General features: G+C 47.5%; 1 protein-coding gene across 10 annotated transcripts in view; it reads left to right on the top strand.

The window, feature by feature from the left end:
- Positions 1-21,025, top strand: part of LOC107269978 (teneurin-m) — a 293,857-nt gene that overhangs the window by 202,898 nt on the left and 69,934 nt on the right. For 2 of the 10 annotated variants that reach the window (XM_025087377.1, XM_025087376.1), the window contains exon 2: positions 16,194-16,258. The exons of the other annotated variants lie outside the window; for them this stretch is intronic. The gene's annotated coding sequence lies outside the window, so the exon portion shown is untranslated. The remainder of the gene's footprint in view (positions 1-16,193; positions 16,259-21,025) is intronic. 10 annotated transcript variants of the gene reach the window in all.

Raw genomic sequence — 21,025 nt, 5'->3', positions numbered from 1 at the left:
GGGGGGAGGGGGTGAACGCCAAAGCACCGCGGTGGTAGGTAGGAAGGACAAGGACGCGCATCTGAAAATGTAATCAGTATAATAGCGAGGTGGTTCTGTGCAACCGTAGTACCGACGGACGCCCGACGTCGCGATGCCTCCGTCCTTTTTTCTTTTTCTTTTCTCTTTTAATACCTCATATTCTCTCTCCATCTCTGAACTTTTCCTCTTTCCACATATTCACTAGGTATCTCCCGTCGCACTCTCCCACTTCGCCTCCCTCTCCCATTATTCTCTTTATTTCTTCTCTTCGCTTTTTCTCCCCACACACAACCTCATCTGTTCTCTCCTCAACAGTCTGGACCCATGTTTTCATCTGTCGACTACCTACCTACGTATCTCGTGGGATTTTTAACGTGTTCTTTTTATTTCTCTGCTTTAATTTGTTAAAAGCGTGAAAAAGTATAAGGAATGCGGCATTCGATGCTGGATCCGTGCGGGATACACGCGCACCTAGACACGTTACCTCCCTGCACGTCCCTTCCCCATTGCGCACTGAATGACGGCTCTCATCTCCGTTGTCTCTCTTCTCGTCTTTCTTCCTCGCTCCCTTCAGATCCATCCTGTAAATTTTGGAGCACTGGCTGCTGGCGCCTGGAATCTCATGACGCGTGCCGAATTCTCAATTCCAATGAAATATCCATTCGATTCTCGAGGTCTCCTTTGGCTTCCACCCTGTACTCTGTGCTCCGATGATGATGATGATTCTGTTCGCTCCTGTTCCACGGTATCCCATCGAGCAAATCCCGTAGAAGGTTTGGTTAATGTCCTGGGGATTGATTTTCTAATTCGTACCGATTCCCGGGATCTATCTATTCTTTTCACCTGGAACGAGAAAAGTGCATAAATAACTGACCTGCTGAAACTTTGAAAATTCTCATTTCACTGATAAAACAAGAGATACCCGTTTCTCGTCTATAGGGCGAATACCAATTTTCACCAAATAGCATCTTGCTCCTCTTCAACTCCTCACTTGGGCTCACGGCGTGTCGGGTTGGATCAATTCGAGAGAGAACAAAAAGAGAAGAAAGAGTCTGCTGGTATCGACGCGGATGCTGCGCATGATTGAATGAGTTATAATCTGAATGATTGTGAGAGTCGAAGCTGTCCCGAACGTCTACGCCGGTGGCTGTAGTACGTGATGGAGCTGATAGACATTATCGAGGTCGACGAGGTCGGGTGTCACGGTGACTACATGACTCGGCCAGGCCAAGCCTAGCTTCCCATGCTACGTGCCATATACGTACATATATATTTGAACACACATGCGTGTGCGTATAACTGTATCTACATGACGCAGGTTACGCTTACGCACCGACACGCACTTTCTCACACGAGCAACGAGCACCCGTCGCCGTGTGCGTGCAGTGTCACGTACGCGCACACGCCTCTCTCTCTCTCTCTCTCTCTCTCTCTCTCTCTCTCTCTCTCTCTCTCTCTCTTTATCCCAGTGGAACTCTCCTGCCCTCCCCTCCTCACGCACTATTCCACACATGACAGGATAGGCTAGAATAGTGACCGCGACACGGTACATGGGCAACGTCAGGCTAAACCCTACTAAAGCTCGTAATGTATAGCCACCGCAGCCCCTGCTGCATCACCGCCACCTCCACCCTCTGGGCAAAACCCCACGAGTAACTCTCATCTCTTTGTGCGTGCATACTCGTACTGGCCATCACCGGGCAGTACAGCAACCCTTACGCCACAGCGGTGCTATATTGGCGCCGACGAGTTATCGAGCTACGTATACAGTCACGAGTTTAATGAATGGCTGATTAATTACAACACCCGACGAGCCTGATTTCGATCCGATAGAAAACGCGTATCTCAGTGTATTATAACGACGTGCGACGCGTCATGATGAAGCGTGAAGACGACTCGTTATTCTGGGATTTTTTCGAGGGAGCTTTATTATGATTGTGTTTATTTATTTTTTCTTCAAATTGGAGCAGAAGTGGAAGGTAACTGAGACTGATGCGAATTTAGGAAAGTACTCGTATTACGTAACGTTATGGTTAATGGATGACTCGAAGGGATGCCTGAGTATCGGATTATCGCTTCGCGAAGGTTTTGGGATGTCTTGGTCTTTTTTGAGTTATAAATTATTTTTAATACCTGGGAGGACTCGAGTCTTGGGTTACGTGCTCGAGATTGGCCTGGTTCTTGTATGGGTCTTTTCTTAAATCTATATTTATTGTTTATTTGATAATAAAAATTTGAGACGCGACACATTCACCCTTTGACAATTGGTACCGGCTGCCTGTTGCGATTCTCGAGTCTTCTTTAGATCTTCTCTCCTCCGTATCTTCTTCTCCGTTTGTCGCGCCTCAACGCGTAAGAGTCTCCGTTTAATAAATCAACGAGTGTTTTATTGCCATTCCCCGACTCAGGGCTTTGATATTAAAATGTTTATCGGTTCGGAACTTCCGAGCGGGTATACCTTTTGAAGTACCGACCCGAAGTCAAATTTACGAGAAACTCCGGTTTCCACGTTATACCGTAAATCGTTCTAATTGGGCCACGGCTTCCTCCAGGGTAGTTTGCAGTTTCCTTTTCCTATACCGGTCGCCGAAATTCCTCATTCGAATTCGCACCGAGGCCAATTTACTTCCATCGTATCACCCCTGACCACCCTATCCACCCTATCGACCCTCTCCACCACCCCCCTACGTCCCCCGCGGCCATTTTACCTTCCTCGTTTACCCTCACACAGAGGCGCGTCGGTGGGATATCCGCGTTCCCAACCCCTCGCGTAACTCCCCTCCAACCCCCTGGCGAAATTCGCTGGAGCCGTAAAACGATGCAGAAGCTATGGGCTGAAATGCGTTCAGTCATCCCCTGTACATTTCTAGCTGATGCTCGGACGGCACCCCTAAAACAATATCTGGCCATTCTCCCAGGGCACGTCACTCACTCAGAGGGCTGACTTTATTTTCCCAATCGACGTGAACGAACTATCGAGCTTCTATCCTTTTTTTCTTTTTATTCTGTTGAATTTAAGGGTATTGGTTTTCTCTATTTAACAATGTACAAGTAGACGACGGGGGTCGTGTCTATCGACATAACCGGCAGGACTGTTAATTTAATCGCGGATGAATATTTAAGGGGGGGTAATACATTTTTTAATGAAAAATTTCGGGAAAGTTGGATTTCGGCCCGTAGCGAGGACTGCGGGATTTCGCTAATCTATTGACACATTTACGGGGAGTTAATTGGAGTTTGGAGGGTGAGGACTGGGGGGTGTTTAGCAGCAACGTTAATTTGTATTGGATTTACATATTGATTGGGCGTCTTACGTAAGTACCTGTTTCCTGAAATTCTTTATTTTCTTGGCATTCATTGTCGAGCTTACTTTTTTCTCCCGTAGCCCATCCCCTTACGTGACTTGTGGTAGCAATTATTTTTCTTCGGAATTCTCCCGACAAGGTAAAGTCCCGTTCAAATAGGGGCTGACGCGTGGGTTTTTGCCAAAGGCCTAGACTTTTCCTTAACTGAAACGAGGCTCGAAGCGAGCCGTGCGCGAAAGTAGGCATTAAAAGTTTTCCTCGCTAATGAATGGCTTTGCTCCAACAGTCCAGGGATTGGAAGTTTGAATTCAACCCCCGTCTCCGAGCAATGGATACGAGCCGCCACCCCCCCGATAGTCAATAATACCAAACAAAAGTCGTGCGAGGTTCGTTCGGGGCTTTTCAATTAATTAATTGTTTAACTGTAGAGGGCAATACTATTGACGACCGATTCTCATTGATTCCGTTAAGGCGGCAGTTTCGTGATAATTTAGTTGAAAAATTGTTAAAGGGTCGTTTGCGAGTAGCTCGCAGCCGTTACTCCTTACAGGCAAGTGGCTCAATCTCGTGTTTGCGATTGCAGGCCTGACGTGGGGTGGGAATTGATTTGGTCCGTTGGCCAAGGCTGGAGGGGGATGGCGAAGGAAAGATTGGAGGGTAGCTGAGGGCGCTTCCTTGGTTCGTTAGTGACTTTATAATAATGAGAGAGGGATGCGGCGGATTCGAGAGAGGGAGAGCAGTGGAAAAATGAAATCACCTCTAATCACTGGTCTTCCTTGGGCCGAACAAAGCCGCAAGGAAAGCAACCACTCAGCAGTCCTCTCGCTCCGCTATCCTGAATTGAAGGGTGGAAAAGATTCGCCAGACGGTATAAGGAGAAACTTCCTTTTGGCTTCGGGCGGAAAGGGGGTGGTGCGCGCAGCTCTCTATGAAAATCATCAGCAGTACGTTCAACCCTTCGCGAAGTTTATCACAGTCTACCTGGGACTTGATTTTTCAGAGTTTCATAGGGGCTGAAGACAAATAAGGGCGGATCAGCTTAATATTGGAGGCGACGCGCCTAGGTAATTTTCAATAAATGTCCGAAAACGTATAAAGACCACACGTCACGTGGTTCTCGTGTGAATTCCTGTAAAAAATGCATCCCTCGCGATCCACGTGCACCGTCGCCATCGCCAGGACTACCCTTGGTTCAACTCCTTGGGGGATATAAGGGGTGGGATGCGTGTAAAATCCTAGAATTGTCGAAGAAGCCCGCTCCGTCTAACCGTAACTTCGGTGGACACGCCAGGGAGGTCGAAGATGGGGTGGTGGTGCCCTTTTCCTACCCCTCCGATACATAAATAACGATATCGCTGTTTTCACAAGCACGCACGCACGCACGCTTTCCTCCCTACGCTACCTACTATGACCCTCTTCTTCTTTTACCTCCCCCTCGATCCACCGAACCCCCCTACCTCTTTCTGTATATACACGTATACACGATTAAGGGTTGGTTCCTCGAACGTTGTACCGCTCGGCCAGATATACCGTGTAACTCGCTACGCGTCGAGAGTTATGCGCCGAACCGAACGGAGATCGATACCTATCGCCGGCTTATTCGCGACACTGACAGCTCCTGAAGAAAAACAAAAACAGAGAGAAACTGTGTCGGGTGCACCCTTCGTTCCCTGGAAGGATCGCCAGGACGAAGAACGTTATGCAATCCTAACGCGATACTGTAGGGATTTAACCGTGCTCTGGGAGGGGTTGATATATCGTAGGATAAATACCGTGTGGTACAGGCTAAGCACGGGTCCACCCTTTGGCCGGGACCCAATCCTGCTTTACCGAGCCGGTCGAACCCAGCTCCAGGGTACGGGATCAGGCGACACCAAATAATGACCGACTGTGTAACCCTGGATTAGCAAATCTCCTCCAGAATTTGGTTTACGGCCTGGGACCTTTACTCTTCCATAGCCACCTTCTATTCTCTATCTGTGCGCCCCATGAGGCTTTGACCTTTCTTTGCCACGAGGGTGACCTTATTGATCCCTATGCCAACATCCCTGTCCGACTTCCTTAAACGAGTCCCGATTCTTCCGGTTTCTTAAACGACGCGCGGCTACCTTCCAGCCTCCGTCCTCTCGCCGAAGTTTCGTCTTAAGGTTCCGCGTGACCACTTAACAGCTTCAACCCCGTCGAGGAAAACGTCGCGTCACCGATCTTCACTCGAATGTGATTAGCGCTCTGTGACAAGTTAACGTCGTCTAATCCTCCGTGACATTCACTAGGGGAGGATGCTGGAGTGCCGTATCGAGTATGGGGTTCTAAGTCGGATCATTTCTCCGGCATTCTGGCTAAAGGTTCGGGAAACTGTTACTTCGGCGCGAAGGGTAGAATTCTTCTGGCGAAGCTTCGCTGCGGTATTATAAATAATGCAGGCGCGCACCTCCTAAAGGCAAATCCACAGCCACTCTACAGCCTCATTCATGTTCGGGATATCGTTCCTAGGTGTGCGATGGACCGACTCAACTTTGCGTTAGAAGCTTTTCTAATACTTGCGGTTTATGGTGCAGTGTAGAATTCAAAGTGAAACGTTGTTTCCGTGAGAGAGGAGGGTCTCTGTCTCGTGGTGTAGGGGGTTGCTCCAAGTACCCATGCGTTACTCTTGTGCATTAGGGCTAGGGGGGAAGGGAGAGGGTTGGGCTGACCCAGTGGAAATGCACGTATACTGCCTCTCGCGATGAAATATGAATATCCCTCTATACGGACAGGTGGGTGGATTTGAGGTCGTCGGCTCAGATGCAATAATGCCGTTGGATCGATACGGGACTATAGGCCGTCTCAAAAGTTGCTGAAACCTCTCCGAGACGATGGGCCGCTCACTACCGAAAGGCTTCGGGCATCTTCCGAGCGGGGCTAAAGGTTATGGAAAAATCTACAGGGTTAATTTTTTCCGCGCTCTACACCATGCGTACATATTTGGTTGTCTTGACGTAGGATGGGTTACCCTGGTTGGCACTGAGTGGAAATATTTTTGAGATTAACAAAAAATGGCATAACATCGTATCCATGGAAACCCGGCCAACTTGCACACCCTGAGCCAACTTTAAGAAAATAAGAGGATGGCGGTAACAATAACCGTAAATTGAATATTCGATGTGAACGAGGATTGCTGGAAACGTGCCTACGCGTGTACCAGCCTACTCCGTCCTCACGTAGCCAATGAGAGAGCGTCCCGACGTCCTAACGCTTCCTTGGTCACCGAACACCCAGGGAATACGAACAGGCAATTTTCATTGCTAATCTCGAAATCGCGACATTCGTTTTCCTCATTCTTAGTCACGCTCCTGGCAAGGGAGCCATTAACCCTTTAGCCTAATTAGCGACCTCGACCCAAACGGTCAGGTACAGGAGAATCTCGGAGGAGGAAGACACGTATGGGCATGCGACTTTGGAAAGGGGGTAGGACGAGATGCCAGGGAAAGTGGGTGAAGCCGGAGGAACGGTGAGTGGTTGGTGGTGGCCGACGCGAGGATTGAGGATGAGATGGGAGAGGGTGCCGAGTGGGTTTCCATGGCGACCACTGCCACTGCGGAACCAAATGGACCGACTGCGTCGAATCTGCCTTCGGCGGCAGGAGTTCCCTTCCTGGCATCTCCTCGACGAATCCTTTGGGCGACAAGAATAAAAGGGGAAGCGAGAGAATAAAATGGGAAAGTCGTAAGAAAAACGGAAGAGGAAAGAAAAAACACGTGGCGATATTCCTCTTGTTCTTACTACACTAGTTGACTACCCCCAGTACCTCAGGAAAAGGAGGGAAAATCCCGGGAGTGCCTGTCTCGTACCGGGTGTGGCCCTCACGGAATTCCTCAAGGAATGTTCGGTCCTCCTCTTTCCTGTCACTCGCTTGTAACGAGAGGATACTCCTGACCGACTGCTGACTGCGCTATTGCAGCCTCTCGCCTCTCCCTCGATAGATCCTGTTTCATTGGATCTTGAGCGACTGTAGGACTTTGTTCTTTTTTACCCAAGGATCACCGAGTCTTGGCCAAAATCAATGGGCTCAGCTCTTATCCATATTTTCATCCACCCTTACATAGTTAGGCGGGACGTGGATGAACGATAACGCATCTTGAAATATATCGAAAATCCCCCTCCGACTGACTCCCTTGCTCGCCCCTCTGGCTTTTATTTTCAATAGGGGTTGCCGCTCTCATATATAATACGTATAGCTGACTAAATCTTCAGTGTCCTAACCTTACAGCATATGTCGGTTGGAACCAACCGTATTTTCTAAGGCAGGATTTTATTTTTATTTTTGCGCTTGTTCCCTTTTACTTTTACTCTTATATTAGATTGCTTTCATTTGCTTATTCATTTTTTTGCTCGACCTTTCACTGCGAACTGAAACACTCTGTTTCTGCTAGACTGTTGGCAATTCTCGTGTGTCAATGTTTCCTCTTTTGTGGCTCTTTTCCGTAAATGCGGGCTCTCTCTCTCTCTCTCTCTCTCTCTCTCAAATTCAAAAGTATTTCAAAAGAATATTAAGAGGATTTAAAATATATTTTTGTTCACAATCCTTATTATGATATTCGGTTAAAGAGGGATGTTTAATTAAGCATTACATTAATATTCCTCGTTAAAATCCTAACGAGAATCATCCTTGTTGTTAAACTCTCTTATCTCTCATCGTTTCCATTTCGCCCTACGGCCTCGGCTAAGCATCCCAAAAGCATCATAAAGTTCATCATATCATTGAGTCTGGGGCGTGGACCTTAAATTTCTATCATCATTAACCATTTTATCGTCTCACTCAGAATAGCCGAGATGATCGAAACAATCCAGTCACTGTTTCTCACGAGTGACGTATAGTAGGTGGAATTCTGAATTTGAATGATTCCTCAAATTTCTCCCCAATCACCGAAACTTTGTTTAATCTACATGCATACAGCCTACAGGCGAAACTTTACCATTCACCGATAAGCATATTGCGTCAACTACGTACGTTAGCCTGTCTGTATGTCCAGGATTCATTTTTTACAGCATCCCTCGACTGTGAACTATTTTAATGGGATTTAAGTGCCGTCCGCGTCACCGGTCCTTATCTGCATAGTAACCCCACGGAGCTTACGAGCTCACGAGAGAGGTGAAGAAGAAGGGCACCGAGAAACGTAGAGAATGGCCGACAAAGAGGGTGAATGAGAGTGGAAAGATAAATTCCAGAAGAGTTCTCAAGAGAAACGCGTTCACTCTCGGATGAGTTTAAAAAATCGTCTCCCGACCCTCCGCCGCCCGGCGCGGCTGGTCAGTCTCACAGTTAATATCCAGAGACGCGAGATTCCTCCTGGTGTTTCGTGAATGGTCGGCATTGTCGCGAACTATCCACCAAGGGAATATCATGTGCGCTCCCGGGACAATCTAATTACAAAGATGTTGAACGTCGCGCGTGACGTAGCAGAGCGGTCTCTGGTGAAGCGCGACGAGATCTTAATCCATCAATTGGAGAAAGGGACGTTACGTGGGGTCGGGAGTGTAACTTGGGAAGCAACGCAGTCGCTGATATTATAGTAGTAAAATGCAGGGAGGAAAGTTTGGAAATTTTAAATTCACTAGCGGTAGTTATACGTACACAATATGCATGTATAGATACTGAATGGGGGAGAAAGTTCGGTAGCGAAATAAATGACGCATTGTGGCAGGTCAGGTAGGCGCATTAACGTCATCGGTTGTCAACGTGGAAGCCGACGTGTCCGTCATCCTCGTGACACCTGGTGATTTCGCCTCGGGGAACATTGCCAGACGACAATAGCCGGCTAATCCAAAGGCTGTTTGAAAATAAGTCGGAGCCTGTATCTCCACTGGTCTCTTGGGGATGCATCGTGCACACGCGTGCTGCTGTGCCACCTCGCGCGCACCTATGAACGAGAGGATGCATTTACATCGGGCTGAAATTACCGACTCTGCGACGGGATGAGAATTTGGCTGATTATCGGGAGCAAAATGGGAGCAGGCACGGTAGAAAGCATATAACGGGGAAACGAAGCTTTAATAGAATTTCGTCTTCCGTTCTGGACGTTAAACTCGTGTTTGTCCCTCGAGCGGATTAAATGTGCTGGAAATTTTTCTTCTTTCTTTTTCCATTCATACTGCGGGGCACCCTTGCGCGCGTACTGGCGCTCGTACGCGGGACGTGTTTTTTCATAGAATTACCAGGAGACTTTACCACCGGTGCTTTGATAAGTCTGGCCAAGGATTCTCGAGCTTGCAGGGCGATCCGGAGGACTTGTATTATGCCGCACGGAGTATAGGGGTAGAATAGTGAAATGGTGGAGCGGGGGGTCGTAATCGGTGTACCGGTGTGTGTGAGAGCGAGAGGGGGGAAGGGGGTCGAAATAAAACAGACAGAGATTTCGCACGCGGTAGGACGAGACTAATCTAAATTGGAGATCGTGCTGGGACACATTGAAAAGCACGGAATGGGAAATTAGAAAGTCACGCGGTGGCAAGTATCAGCCAGATATCTTAGTGCGTTTACGTGTGCGTGGGGCGTCGCGTTCTTGGAGAGTGAAAGAGGGCGGGGAGAAGGAAAGTGCGAAGGATCAGGATAACGGGGATAACGAGGATAAGAAGTGGGAGGACGAGAAGTCTCCTAATTACCCAAGTGCCTCGGGAGGTGTGATTAGGCTAAACGTGATCTGAGAATCACTTTTGTTTTTGGGTGAAGGAAATTTTGCTGGGAAGAGACAAAGTCCAGGACGCGTAGCTGATGAGTCGAGTTCAAGCGAATGCCTTTCGATTGATGACGCATTTTTGCGTTACGTGCCACTCCGATAAGGAATGTACATACGTAGACGTAGGTCCTCGATTGGTCAGATAACAACCCGAATTAAGCCCCAATCGATAACAGGCTATGAGAAATTGATTAATTGCAAAATCAATCCGGCTGAACGTCGATTTAAATCGCATTACAGTCTCGACGAGACGGTCAATAAAAATGACAGGGCGACAGAGATTCCCTGTCAGCCGTGCGACGTCGGTCATCGGGCACGACGCTCGGCGTCGGCGCCGCCACGTGTCTACGAGAGGCCTTATCGCGGATCGCAACCCGCAGGGGATTCATTATCTGGATATGCGTGCGCCACGTGCTGCAGCATCTGCCTGCTGCTTTTTTGAAATTCTTCTTTCCTTTCCGCCCTTTTTCACCATTGTTTCTGGTTCCCGTCCTTATTGCTACCATGCACGCGTATGGTTACCCACGTGTTGTGCCTGTCTTGCTCGTTTCGAATGGGACATTAAAGGGCGGCCAGTTTAAAATGTCTTTTGCCGTCTCTTCTTAAAAACGACGAGCAGCCTTGTGCTTTACGAAATGCCTAATGAAGTCGCGAAGAATCAAATGTCCCACGCTCGAAAATATCTCTTTCGGTCCAACGTGGCTGCGGCACGTGCGCCCGACAGTCACGTAGCCGTCATTGTTTTTTCACTGTCATTGCTGCGACTGTGCATTCACCGTAGCCGACTCGATGATGGATGCTCCGAGATTCGAAATCTCGGCGGGTAACGAGGGCTAAAAGTGTCGGGAAAATATTATCGAGTGTCTTTGTGTAGCGGCTGAGATGAGACATTAAGAGGAGGGAGGCTGTATGGTCGGCGCTTGATGCGGCGGGGGGGGAGGGCGCGGGGGGCCGACGGAGGGGGGACGGAGAAAAAGGAAGAAATTCGAAAGAAAGGTACACGTCTCACACTGTCTCTCTAGGGACTTTAGTGAGAGAATTTAAAACTGGACGTGTTTGTAGATGGTAACTTGGCGATGCTGCACTAAAGGGACCGCGAGGCATCCGAACCTTTCCTAATTACCCAAAAATCCGTTAATTAACCAGCCCCGTCATATCGCGCCGGTTTTATCTTACACGGGGAATTTTCAAACTCGTAAACGACCGCCCCCAGCCCCTTCCCTCTCACTCTCTTCCCGTGCTGGAAATTCGAGTATAGATTTTTTACATGGGACGTCGAAGAATCCAGCATCCCTATAGAAGACTTGACGTAGGATGTCGAGGCTGTCTGGAGGGTTGATTGTTATGCTAAGGTTTGAACTAGATTAATTTATCTTTATGCTGTTGTCCGGATGCTGTATACATAGTTTCTTCTCTCTCTCTCTCTCTTTCTCTATGCAACGTAAATTTCCTTACGGCGTTATGCGTTCCACGTGTCTCTTGAGCCATGCTGATAACATTCGCCCACATGTGATTTGGACTTCTCGCAGCTCTTGGCATACACTGTACCTAACTGTACGGCCACTATCCTGTCCGTGTCACACCATATAAAGTCTGGTTGACGTAAGTATATCCAACGTCTGAAAAAGACCCTCTTGTTGTATGCCAAGCTCCATAAGCGAGCACCTAAATACTGGCCAAGTCCTATTTTAAGACCAGCATCTCATTGCTGAAGATTTGAGAGGGTCGCGTCGCTGCCCAGTAACCGCCTCCAATTGGACTCAATTATTTGAGGCCCAGGAGCGTATCTAACGTAACTTTTATTTAGACTGAAGGAAACACGGACGAAAAATTAAAAAAAAAAAAATCTTTTTTAAGCCTAATCCATTACACGTACGCAATTTTCGGACCGACGAACCACGCTTCACCGTTCAATTCTTAGACCGCATTTTTCATGAATCCGATGCGATAAGGGTTCCTGTCACTTTTATCACTCCTGCTCAAGGCATCCTTGTTTTTCAACCCTTACTGATATACGTTTCACCTCTATTCGTGGATATTGGAAAGTTTATCTCCCCCTATTCGCGGATGCCACTAAGCCATGCATCTCTGGATTCCATTCAATAAGGGGGATGCAATGATTTAGGTGGGTAAAACCAGAACGCGCCCATCCCCTACCCCGCCGCTACTTCCGCTCAAGATGTAATAAATAGCAGATCCTACGTGATCGGAATAGCTGGAGGACGATAACGGATGTGTCGTAAACTGTTTTTCAAATATGCTGGATGCTGAGTGGTCCAGATGACAAAGAAAAAGTATTTGTAAGCCGGATGACCTGTTCTCGTTTTTATCTCAGAGTCTCGTCCTTAATATTTTTCGTCCTCTCGTATCGATTGGTAGATGGAAGATATGTCAATTTTCAGGAGAATTAAAGATTCATCTCATGAAATCCCTTGGGAATCCATGAAGCTTTTTCCATCTGTTTCTTTAATTCTCCTCTCGTGGACCCCTCCGATCGGAGCTCCTATCGATAGCTGATAATCGATCGGCTGAGTTATCGAAGCGTGCGATCGGCAGTTGTACCAATTTGAAATTAAATAAATTGATCGAGCGAGGGAGAGAAAGAGAGATGGAAGGAGAATTAAAGAACGACATTGGAGCAGATTAGAATCATGACTTATCTGCATGAGCATCTTCACAGTCCCTATTTCTGCTGTTCTACATTATTTTCTTTTACGTTTTTCAATCGGCCCGACGCCGGCAGGGATATTTTTCCGATTTGTCCTACACACCACTGTGTGCTTGGATATGTAATATCGAACCCCTAAAACGCTTCGGGCAATCGTTGTTGAATTTCAGGAAGTCTCGAATCGAAAATATCAGTAACTGCGTCGCACTATGGAAACTGTCGCGATGCCGTTTCCATGGAATTTCACGAGACACACTCCCTTCTTTAGAAGTCACCCTTAAAGTCAAAAGGGTGAGCCGCCGCAGGCTCGATGCGTAATACTTTCCCTTGTACCTCGCAAATCATATGAGTCTACAACAAAGCCTAGACGACACAAACAAATCTGTACGATGAATATCGAGGGATGGCGAAGACAAACAAAAACATTTATAAAATAAAAAAAAAAGCATTCTACAAATTGACGTTGAAGTAATCATGAAAAATTAAAAGTATCCCTGCACATATGCCAAACACGTACATTCAACTTCACGTGTCTTGGTGACACAATAGACCGATACCGGAAATACAGCTCCTTCCCTCTCGTGCGAAAACGAAACGAAAAAAAAAAGTAATTAGAGCAAAAAGATGATGAATTTTTGGTTTCATCTCCCTACTCTCTCTCGAATCCGAGAGAATCCAACCAATGGCCGTAGCTCATCACGCGACCAGCCGACCGCCTCTAATTCGGCATTGGCGGCGGTATCGTTTTGATAAATCACGACAATTACTCGAGGGGGGCCCCAGTGCTCGCATATGTCCCACACCAGGAAAGGGGTCAGCCTGTTTTCCAGCTACAGATCCCACACACCCCCCATACTGTAGTCTTAGCGGGACAGCCTAAACTTCCCCTTTCATTGTGCCCGATCTGGGAACGCTTTTTGCCAGGGTCCACTCAATGCCTCCAAGGATTATGGGCGAGGCTCGCTAAGTCCAGGATAAATGTGCGCTCGTGACCCTATACCCTACATGTATTTGCCATATACGAAGACGCACACGTGGATACGCCTCTATATACCCCATCGAAGTACAAAGAGAGAGAGAGAGAGAGAGAGAGAGAGAGAGAGAGAGAGTCCCTTTAATTCTATCAACGTGCGCCACCCCCTACACCTCCGGATCATCCCCTACGGTCAAACCCACAGTCATTTTACGGCCGGTTCCGCTCGCACATTTTCGCAAACGATTTAGCTCCTTTACTTTTACGTGTGCCTGTGTTACGTGCGTGTATCCGATTTTCATCTTATCCAGTTGGATCCAATCTGGATTATCAATGCAGGGCCGGTTGCTTTCGCTCGAAAGAGAAAGCCTAGAGAGAGAGAGAGAGAGAGGAAGGGAATATCCAGTACGCTCAATAAGGTAATATTTTCTTTCAATTTGGTTGACGAAACGCGAAATGAAAGGGCGGCAGCGACGTGGTATCGCCTTTCTCCTACTTTCACTCGGCCGCGCTGGGTGGAATGGAGAGGGGGATGATTCTGTGTGCAATAGCCAAATTATAGATGAGTATCAACCGCACGTGATCCGAGCAGATAATGCGGCAAATGAATAGCAGCCCCCGTTCCCGACAATGAGAGGACCTGGTGACTGTTCCCTGCAACCCTCCTGCTCTTAACTCCTCCACCCTTAATCAGTTTCCGATCCCCGTAATTATTAGGGGACGTTCATGATCCGTACGATGCCATCGTGGTCTCTCTCTCTCTCTCTCTCTCTCTCTCTCTCTCTCTCTCTCACTCTCTCTCTCTCTCTCTTTCGCTCCATCATTCGTATACGGATATTCGCAATACAAACCTGTGTCAGGCCGTTCAGGTAAGGAAAATGGGTAGATTGGTTATGCGTCATTTCGAAAACCTCGACGCTCTCGAAATTGTCAATTAACTCTCGCCCTGAGGTCGAATCAACCCCGGGGATAACCTCGTGCTGGAATTTAGTATTTAAATGAGGCCGATTCGAGACAAAGGCAGCGGGTACCGCTTCCACGAGGGTAGAAAAGATCCAGAACCTGGAACCACCCCACCTGCTTTCCCAATCTCATTTCGATCACAGGAAAAGTGTCGTCACCCCTATCTGCCTTTTAGGTTCTAAGATTTCTTTTTTTCTTTTTATCATTTATTCTTCTCCCCAGCTTCCCTGTAGTAGAATTACCTTGAAGGGTGTCGGAGTATACCTATACATGTGGCGCTATTCCTACGAGGCGTCGTCTGAGGGTAGTTAACCCTGTTACCAACAGATCGATGTTTCAGGCATAGCTGAAGATTGGGTTACAGGAGATTGGCGAAGGGGAGGTTACGGTGTCAAGTGCGCCCTTGAAATTCCGTCCCTGTGCAAGGGTGCAACCATCCCCCTTTTTCTCCCTCAAACACTCGTACAGACGGACTCGCTCGTAAACAACCCCCCAAAAAATCAAACGAGCCCCCTCCCCCTCCGCCTCGTGAATCTGCAAACTTCTCGGTTATCTGAACGCGGATTCAACTTGGTGGTGGAATTTTATAAAATTTCACTCCATCTGGGTTAACCTAACGTGCGCGTCCAACGTGACGAGGGTTGCAGTCGTCGCAGTTCCCGGAGAGGGTTGCTTTTATCGGCACTGTCGGGGTGAACTTCCGTCGCGGCAAGACTGTATACACGAAATTGGGTTTGGCCTTTGGTCGCCTCGAATCTAGCTCGAGTACAACCCTCGCTCTGTGCCTTGGCAGGATTTTATTTTATCGAGGGTAGTTTTCCTGAAATCTTCCCTGAAAAGGTAGGAATACCGTTGAATCCGCGGAGTCTCTCGCCCCCTCTCTGTGGGTTGTTGAAAAAATCGTTCCGGCCGGTAATTAAGCGTCGAATTTTCTTCGCCTTGGTTGGCCAGCCAACGGTCGAGTGGCCACGGTTACGCAAGGGGGTAGTTCGTGGAGGGTGCAGCGCGGACGAGGGTAAAGCCGGGTACACGGTGATTAAAACGCATTTGAGTTTGAGCCTGACGCTTCCAGTGCTTGCGTACCGCCACCTCTCCACGGCGGGTCGTAATTAAAGTTAATTTTTTAATTAGAATTTCCTCCGCCCTTGGCCGACGACGAGGTCGGCGACGCAGCCGACATAGCCGACGTGGCCGTCGGCTCCCGCGGCACGGAAAAGCCCTAGCAAAAGTGTGCAAATAATAAGCGTCCCGACTCGAAAGCACAGAACTCATTACGTCGCCGTTTACGCCGCGCGCCGATCCTCGAAACGCTAATGCAACAATCCTTAGAAAAATAATTTCCACCCTTAAATTCTCCTGGTTTAATTGCTGGCTTTGTAAATATATACACACGTATATATATATATATATATATATATATATATATATATGTATACATGCTACATTGCCAGCAGGAGTTAAAGCTCCCTGCGAAAATGGCTTTGAATATCTTAGAGGAATTCTTCGGCGCATTAAACTACAACCATTTGTTTCTTTTTCTGTTTCAGGTAAGCCAAAGTACAGCAAACGCTCATAATTTACACGTTGCTCTCGCCCGACTTCTCGCCTCAACGTAAGTCATTTTATCGTCACACATTATCGTACTTATACTTGCCTACTCTTTGAGACGTTGGTATTGAATCATTGATAATTGATATTAAAAAAAAAAGTCTATCCCGCGAAGATGACACAGTAACGGTGACCGAGGGTAATTTAGGTACTCGAGACTCTATCCAGCCCTTAGCCTGAAATTGCAAGTAGCAACTTCATCCCCCAGAGAGGACGATGGATAGCTCAGGGCCCAGCCAGGAAGTTCCCAGACTCCCCTCCCTCGTTCCGATGCCTTAGCCGACCCCACTGCACCCCGGTCCTACCCATTATCCTAGTAAGTGCAAAAACGTCCAATATGGTATGGTAGCATGCCACTGAAAGAATAAAAAGGAAAAAAGCCAAGGAATCTAGCAGCGAAATGGTGAACAGCAGAAGAGGGTACGTTAGACATATATAAAGTAGCTGGTACCTATACCTCCCTTCCACTTCACGGCACTTCTCCACTTCAGCGAGCAAGCAGTTTCAGAAATGAGTTTTCGCAAATAGTCTTAAGCGGAATAAATGCTTGACCCCCTTGGCCCCCCATCCCGCGACACCCGCACCAACTCAGGCTGTCTAAATTACGTTTCAAAGGGAAAATCCCGTTATTTATTCCTTTCTCGAATCAGAGTCATTCACTTCCTGTCGCTAGCAAAGAATTGTCCCTTAAAATTATCACACGCAAACTCACGTTATCCCAGCACGCGTACCAGAAATCTTAGGTTCGCGTTGTATTTTTTTATTCTCTGCTTCCCATCCACCCTCGATCCTTCATCCCTCTGCCATAAAGCCTCCTTCGTCCCGATACGTTTTCGCAGAATTCCTCCTCGCACTATCGGTTCATTCGTACAGTCGCCACTTTGCTTATCACTGAGTACCCAACGACCCAAGAGCCCCCCGGGTATCTTCACAGTCTTGTTGTCACTTCGCTCATGTGTAACCATGCCGATGTGTACCTGACCTGAACGGTATACCCAGTGGTAAGGGTTGTTCTGGACGAGAACCCTTCTTTTCTATGGGCTGCATGCAGGTAACTGCAATCAGGTAGGCAGTGCCAGGTTACGCAGGGTGACGCGCGCACCGGTGCAAGAATCCCCTGATGCACCTACTGTACGCGTAGAGTTTGTTCGTGTTGTTTTTACTGTCGCTGCTTCTCATGTGGTTTCTTTCTTGTTTCTCTTGGTCGATGCGCCAATTCTGCACGAGAGAGAAAGAGGGTCGAGTCCGACGGCTCTGCCGTGCAGTCCCTGGTGCGCCGCACCCTCGGGTCTCCCTTGAGCGCCACGCTCTTTCAGTCCCTACTTGACTCCCACGAAGGGAAAGGTATTCTAATGCCTGGAGGCTCTCTCCCGCAGCCAACCTTCGCCTTCCCTCCTCTACACTATACGACTGCACCCTTTTCCTTGGTTCGTTCCTACGTTCTTTTTTTTTTTTTTTTCTTCCAAAGAAGGAAAAAAGCAGGATGGAACCCTCGCGGCACTGACATTGGCAGCTTTCAGGCTAAATGGAAATCCGATATAGACGCCCGCCCTATCTCGACCCTTTAAAGGAGACGTTCGGCAACCCCCCTCGACCCCTCCCCCATTCGCTCGAGTAAGGGAATGGAAAAACGACGCCAAATTCGATCCCGATACCGCTAAATTATTATTTACCACCCAACCCATTTATCTCCCGTTACTGTATCTCGGTCCTAGATCTTTTTCTTTAATCAGCCGCACCGCGAACTCGCCTAGTTATCCGCGCGTCTACGAGGGATGGTTAAATGTATTTTTGGTTGTTATTGATTTTTGAATTTGGCCCCATTTCCGCTGGGAAATACCGAGCTGATAATTGACGCGAGTTTCGCAACGGGGTTTCCTGGGAAAGAGGATGACTGGTCGGGGTGCCTCGGCTGATCGGGGTTGTCGGGGTTGTCGGTCCGGGTCGGCTAAATTCCGTTTGTCGGTAGGCGAATGCGAAGGGTGGTGGGTATATAAATGGGGCCGCGAGACGTACGAGGAGAATTTATTATCGCGTCAGCAAGTAGTCGGGGCTGTTGCGAGGAAATGGGCTGCCGGTGGTCCCAGGGATGAAAAGGGGATGAGCCTCTGCGTCGGTGCAAGAGATCCTGTTTGCCGACTCGTAAAAAACGACACCCTGCCATAATCGTGTTTGATGGAACACACCGAGGCGCGAGCTGTCGCGCAGCGTCAACCCCTGGCAGTCAGGATACGTGTATAAGGAAGCGTTATCAGTCCGTACCTATTTCGTCCCCTATATAGACGGATAGATCGTACCTCGGGTATATTGCACAGAAGAGAATCGTCGACCTAAACGATTAAGTCCGTTGAATCGACGAAACTTGCAGAATCCGCGAATATTTTGCCGGGCATTTCGACTGTTGAGAAAATCGTTGTAATAAAAGCTAGTGCTTGGTAATTTTTTCAGGGGTTGTCTTCTCCAACCCTTCTTCAGATTTCTTCGAATCCCGTCGACAATCTTGCTACTGTATTTTACGTTTTTCTTTTTTTTTCATTTTCATTATTACCTTCTCTCCCTTTACTTTTCTTCTTTCTCTTGCCTTTATACTCTACGATCCAATCGTAGCCTATCAACATGCAAAGACCCTCCTTTCTAGGAGAGTCCCTCTGATTACCAGGACTTGGTTTCAACCTGATAATTGAAACAGGATACAGAACAAGAGAGATTGCGTTGCTAGTTCAAAAGAAAGTTTCATTAACATCCTCCCTCTCTGGTGCATCGGACTGTATCAAGATGCAGTATACCTCAAACGTATCAGTCTAATTCAACGGCTCTCGTGTCACCGATTCGATTATGAATAATTTGCCATAATCACGCATGAGATTGGTAGGAAAGCCAAATTGGAAACAGGTATCCATCCATGATTAGTGGAGTCATCGATGAGTCTGTCTTTATCTCTTTGTATCACTCTCTCTCTCTCTCTCTCTCTCTCTCTATCTCTGTTTTATCACAGACTAATCAGTCTGCAACTGAATACATAGATAATTTTGCTGTGATAAAATTTAAAAAATATTGTTCTAGCGTAAAATTTAAAAATACTAATTGATCAGAAGGATCTCGTGACGGCTGTGCAATCTAATTGGTCCATTTGAGCTCTACGCTGTTAGCACGGGATCTATAATAGTTGCTGGTGAAGGAGCGTAGTATTAACGTTTTAACGTTAACTTTAACGACGACGTACCGACGGATTTTCAACTGCTGATTAAAGCGAATTTCCTACGGAAACTCCGGGCCCCGGTAATCCGCTTGACGGGTTTAGCAGTCTCTCCTCTCTCGCTCTCTCTTTATCCTCAGCCACCTTTCCACCGCCTAGCCCTCGCCCCTCCCTCAACCTCTTCTAATTTAAATTTATTTACATTTGTCCCTTTCTGCATTCACTGGCTGCCTATATCAACCTCTCTCTCTCTCTCTCTCTCTCTCTCCCTCTCTATATATATTTCGGGAACTCCCTTACTCTCTCCTCTATGAACGAGTCAGCAGTATTGATTTCATGTCGCGTTATATACAGTCGACATGCCCAGGACCAAACTCTCTCTTGCCTCTCCACGTAAATGAGTTCTCATGCAATTTCTAATGATTTTCAAAGATTACGCCGTTATTTCGAAAAAAGGTGAAAATTCATTTAACGAATTTATGAATGCTCGCGTCGAAGGAGCACGTGGACCTTCCAAGATGCGTATCGTGTGGATGATCGAACGTGCAGTCGGGATGTACTTTTATGTCAAGTTTAAGCGAATGTCTGGTTTCTCATTGAAAAATTTAGTCATGGAAGAAGTTTGAAAATTACATTTTATAGAGGCAATTCGTTCCACGCCGCGACGGGATTGGCTTGCATTAATAATGCTTTATGGGGGCTTCTGCTTACGGCACTGTGGGCGGAACACGAAACTGACGCACGGAACTTCGATATCTGAGAGCCCGAGAAAAAAAGACAGTTCCAAGATTGCGGGGTTCCGCATACAACACACGTATGTTGCACTGCGCTAAATTTGAACGTATTGATTCTTCTTGTTGCACTTTTATTTGTCTTTGTCTTCTTTTGGAACGTCGCTCATTCGTCTTGCTCGAGGTGCTTCTTATACCGAGGCTTCTTCGGACTGGAGAATATTCCATATCCAAGTTTACCACATTTTCCGTATTGTCGTGGAGCGGTATCGGTTGCATCGATTCAGGGAGAAGAGTATGGGGAAAGAGAAAAAGGGAATAACGGCGGAAAACGCTTTGGAGAACGAGGAGAAGCGGAGAAAGTCGGAAGGTCGTCGCTGGTTAGAAACGACTCGTGTCTCGCTCGGCGGTACCTTAATAAAACGTAAAAGGAAGGACGAAGAAAAGCATTGGGAACCCTGCAAAAGACTTCAGACTAGTTTCCTGCCGCGTGTATTATCTTGGCCCAGTTTCCCAGCCTGCAAGATACGTGTCTCTCCTATCGAGCAGCCAATCGGATCGCGGGCCGCTTTAAAACAATCTTATTTTCGGCCCAATTCTGTCTGTGAATACTGCGATGGAAAAAAAAAGGTTCAGGTTATTTACAAGTTCTCTCCTCGCAATATTTGTTTATTTTCCTGCAGGTGATATCGTTTTACGTCGTTCAGCCGATGCTCGATCATAAAAGTATGGGGAAAACCATAAAATTCCTTAACGACAGTACATGATTCTGGCAAAACGGGCCGAGCCTCCTGGTGTTTTCACTCTGAGAAATTCCATGAGAATTATACTCGGCGCGAGCTGG

Source organism: Cephus cinctus, unplaced genomic scaffold (assembly GCF_000341935.2).
Source record: "Cephus cinctus unplaced genomic scaffold, Ccin1 Ccin1_scaffold0693, whole genome shotgun sequence".
Taxonomy (NCBI): Eukaryota; Metazoa; Arthropoda; class Insecta; order Hymenoptera; family Cephidae; genus Cephus; species Cephus cinctus.
This window is presented reverse-complemented; position numbering and strand designations above follow the sequence as displayed.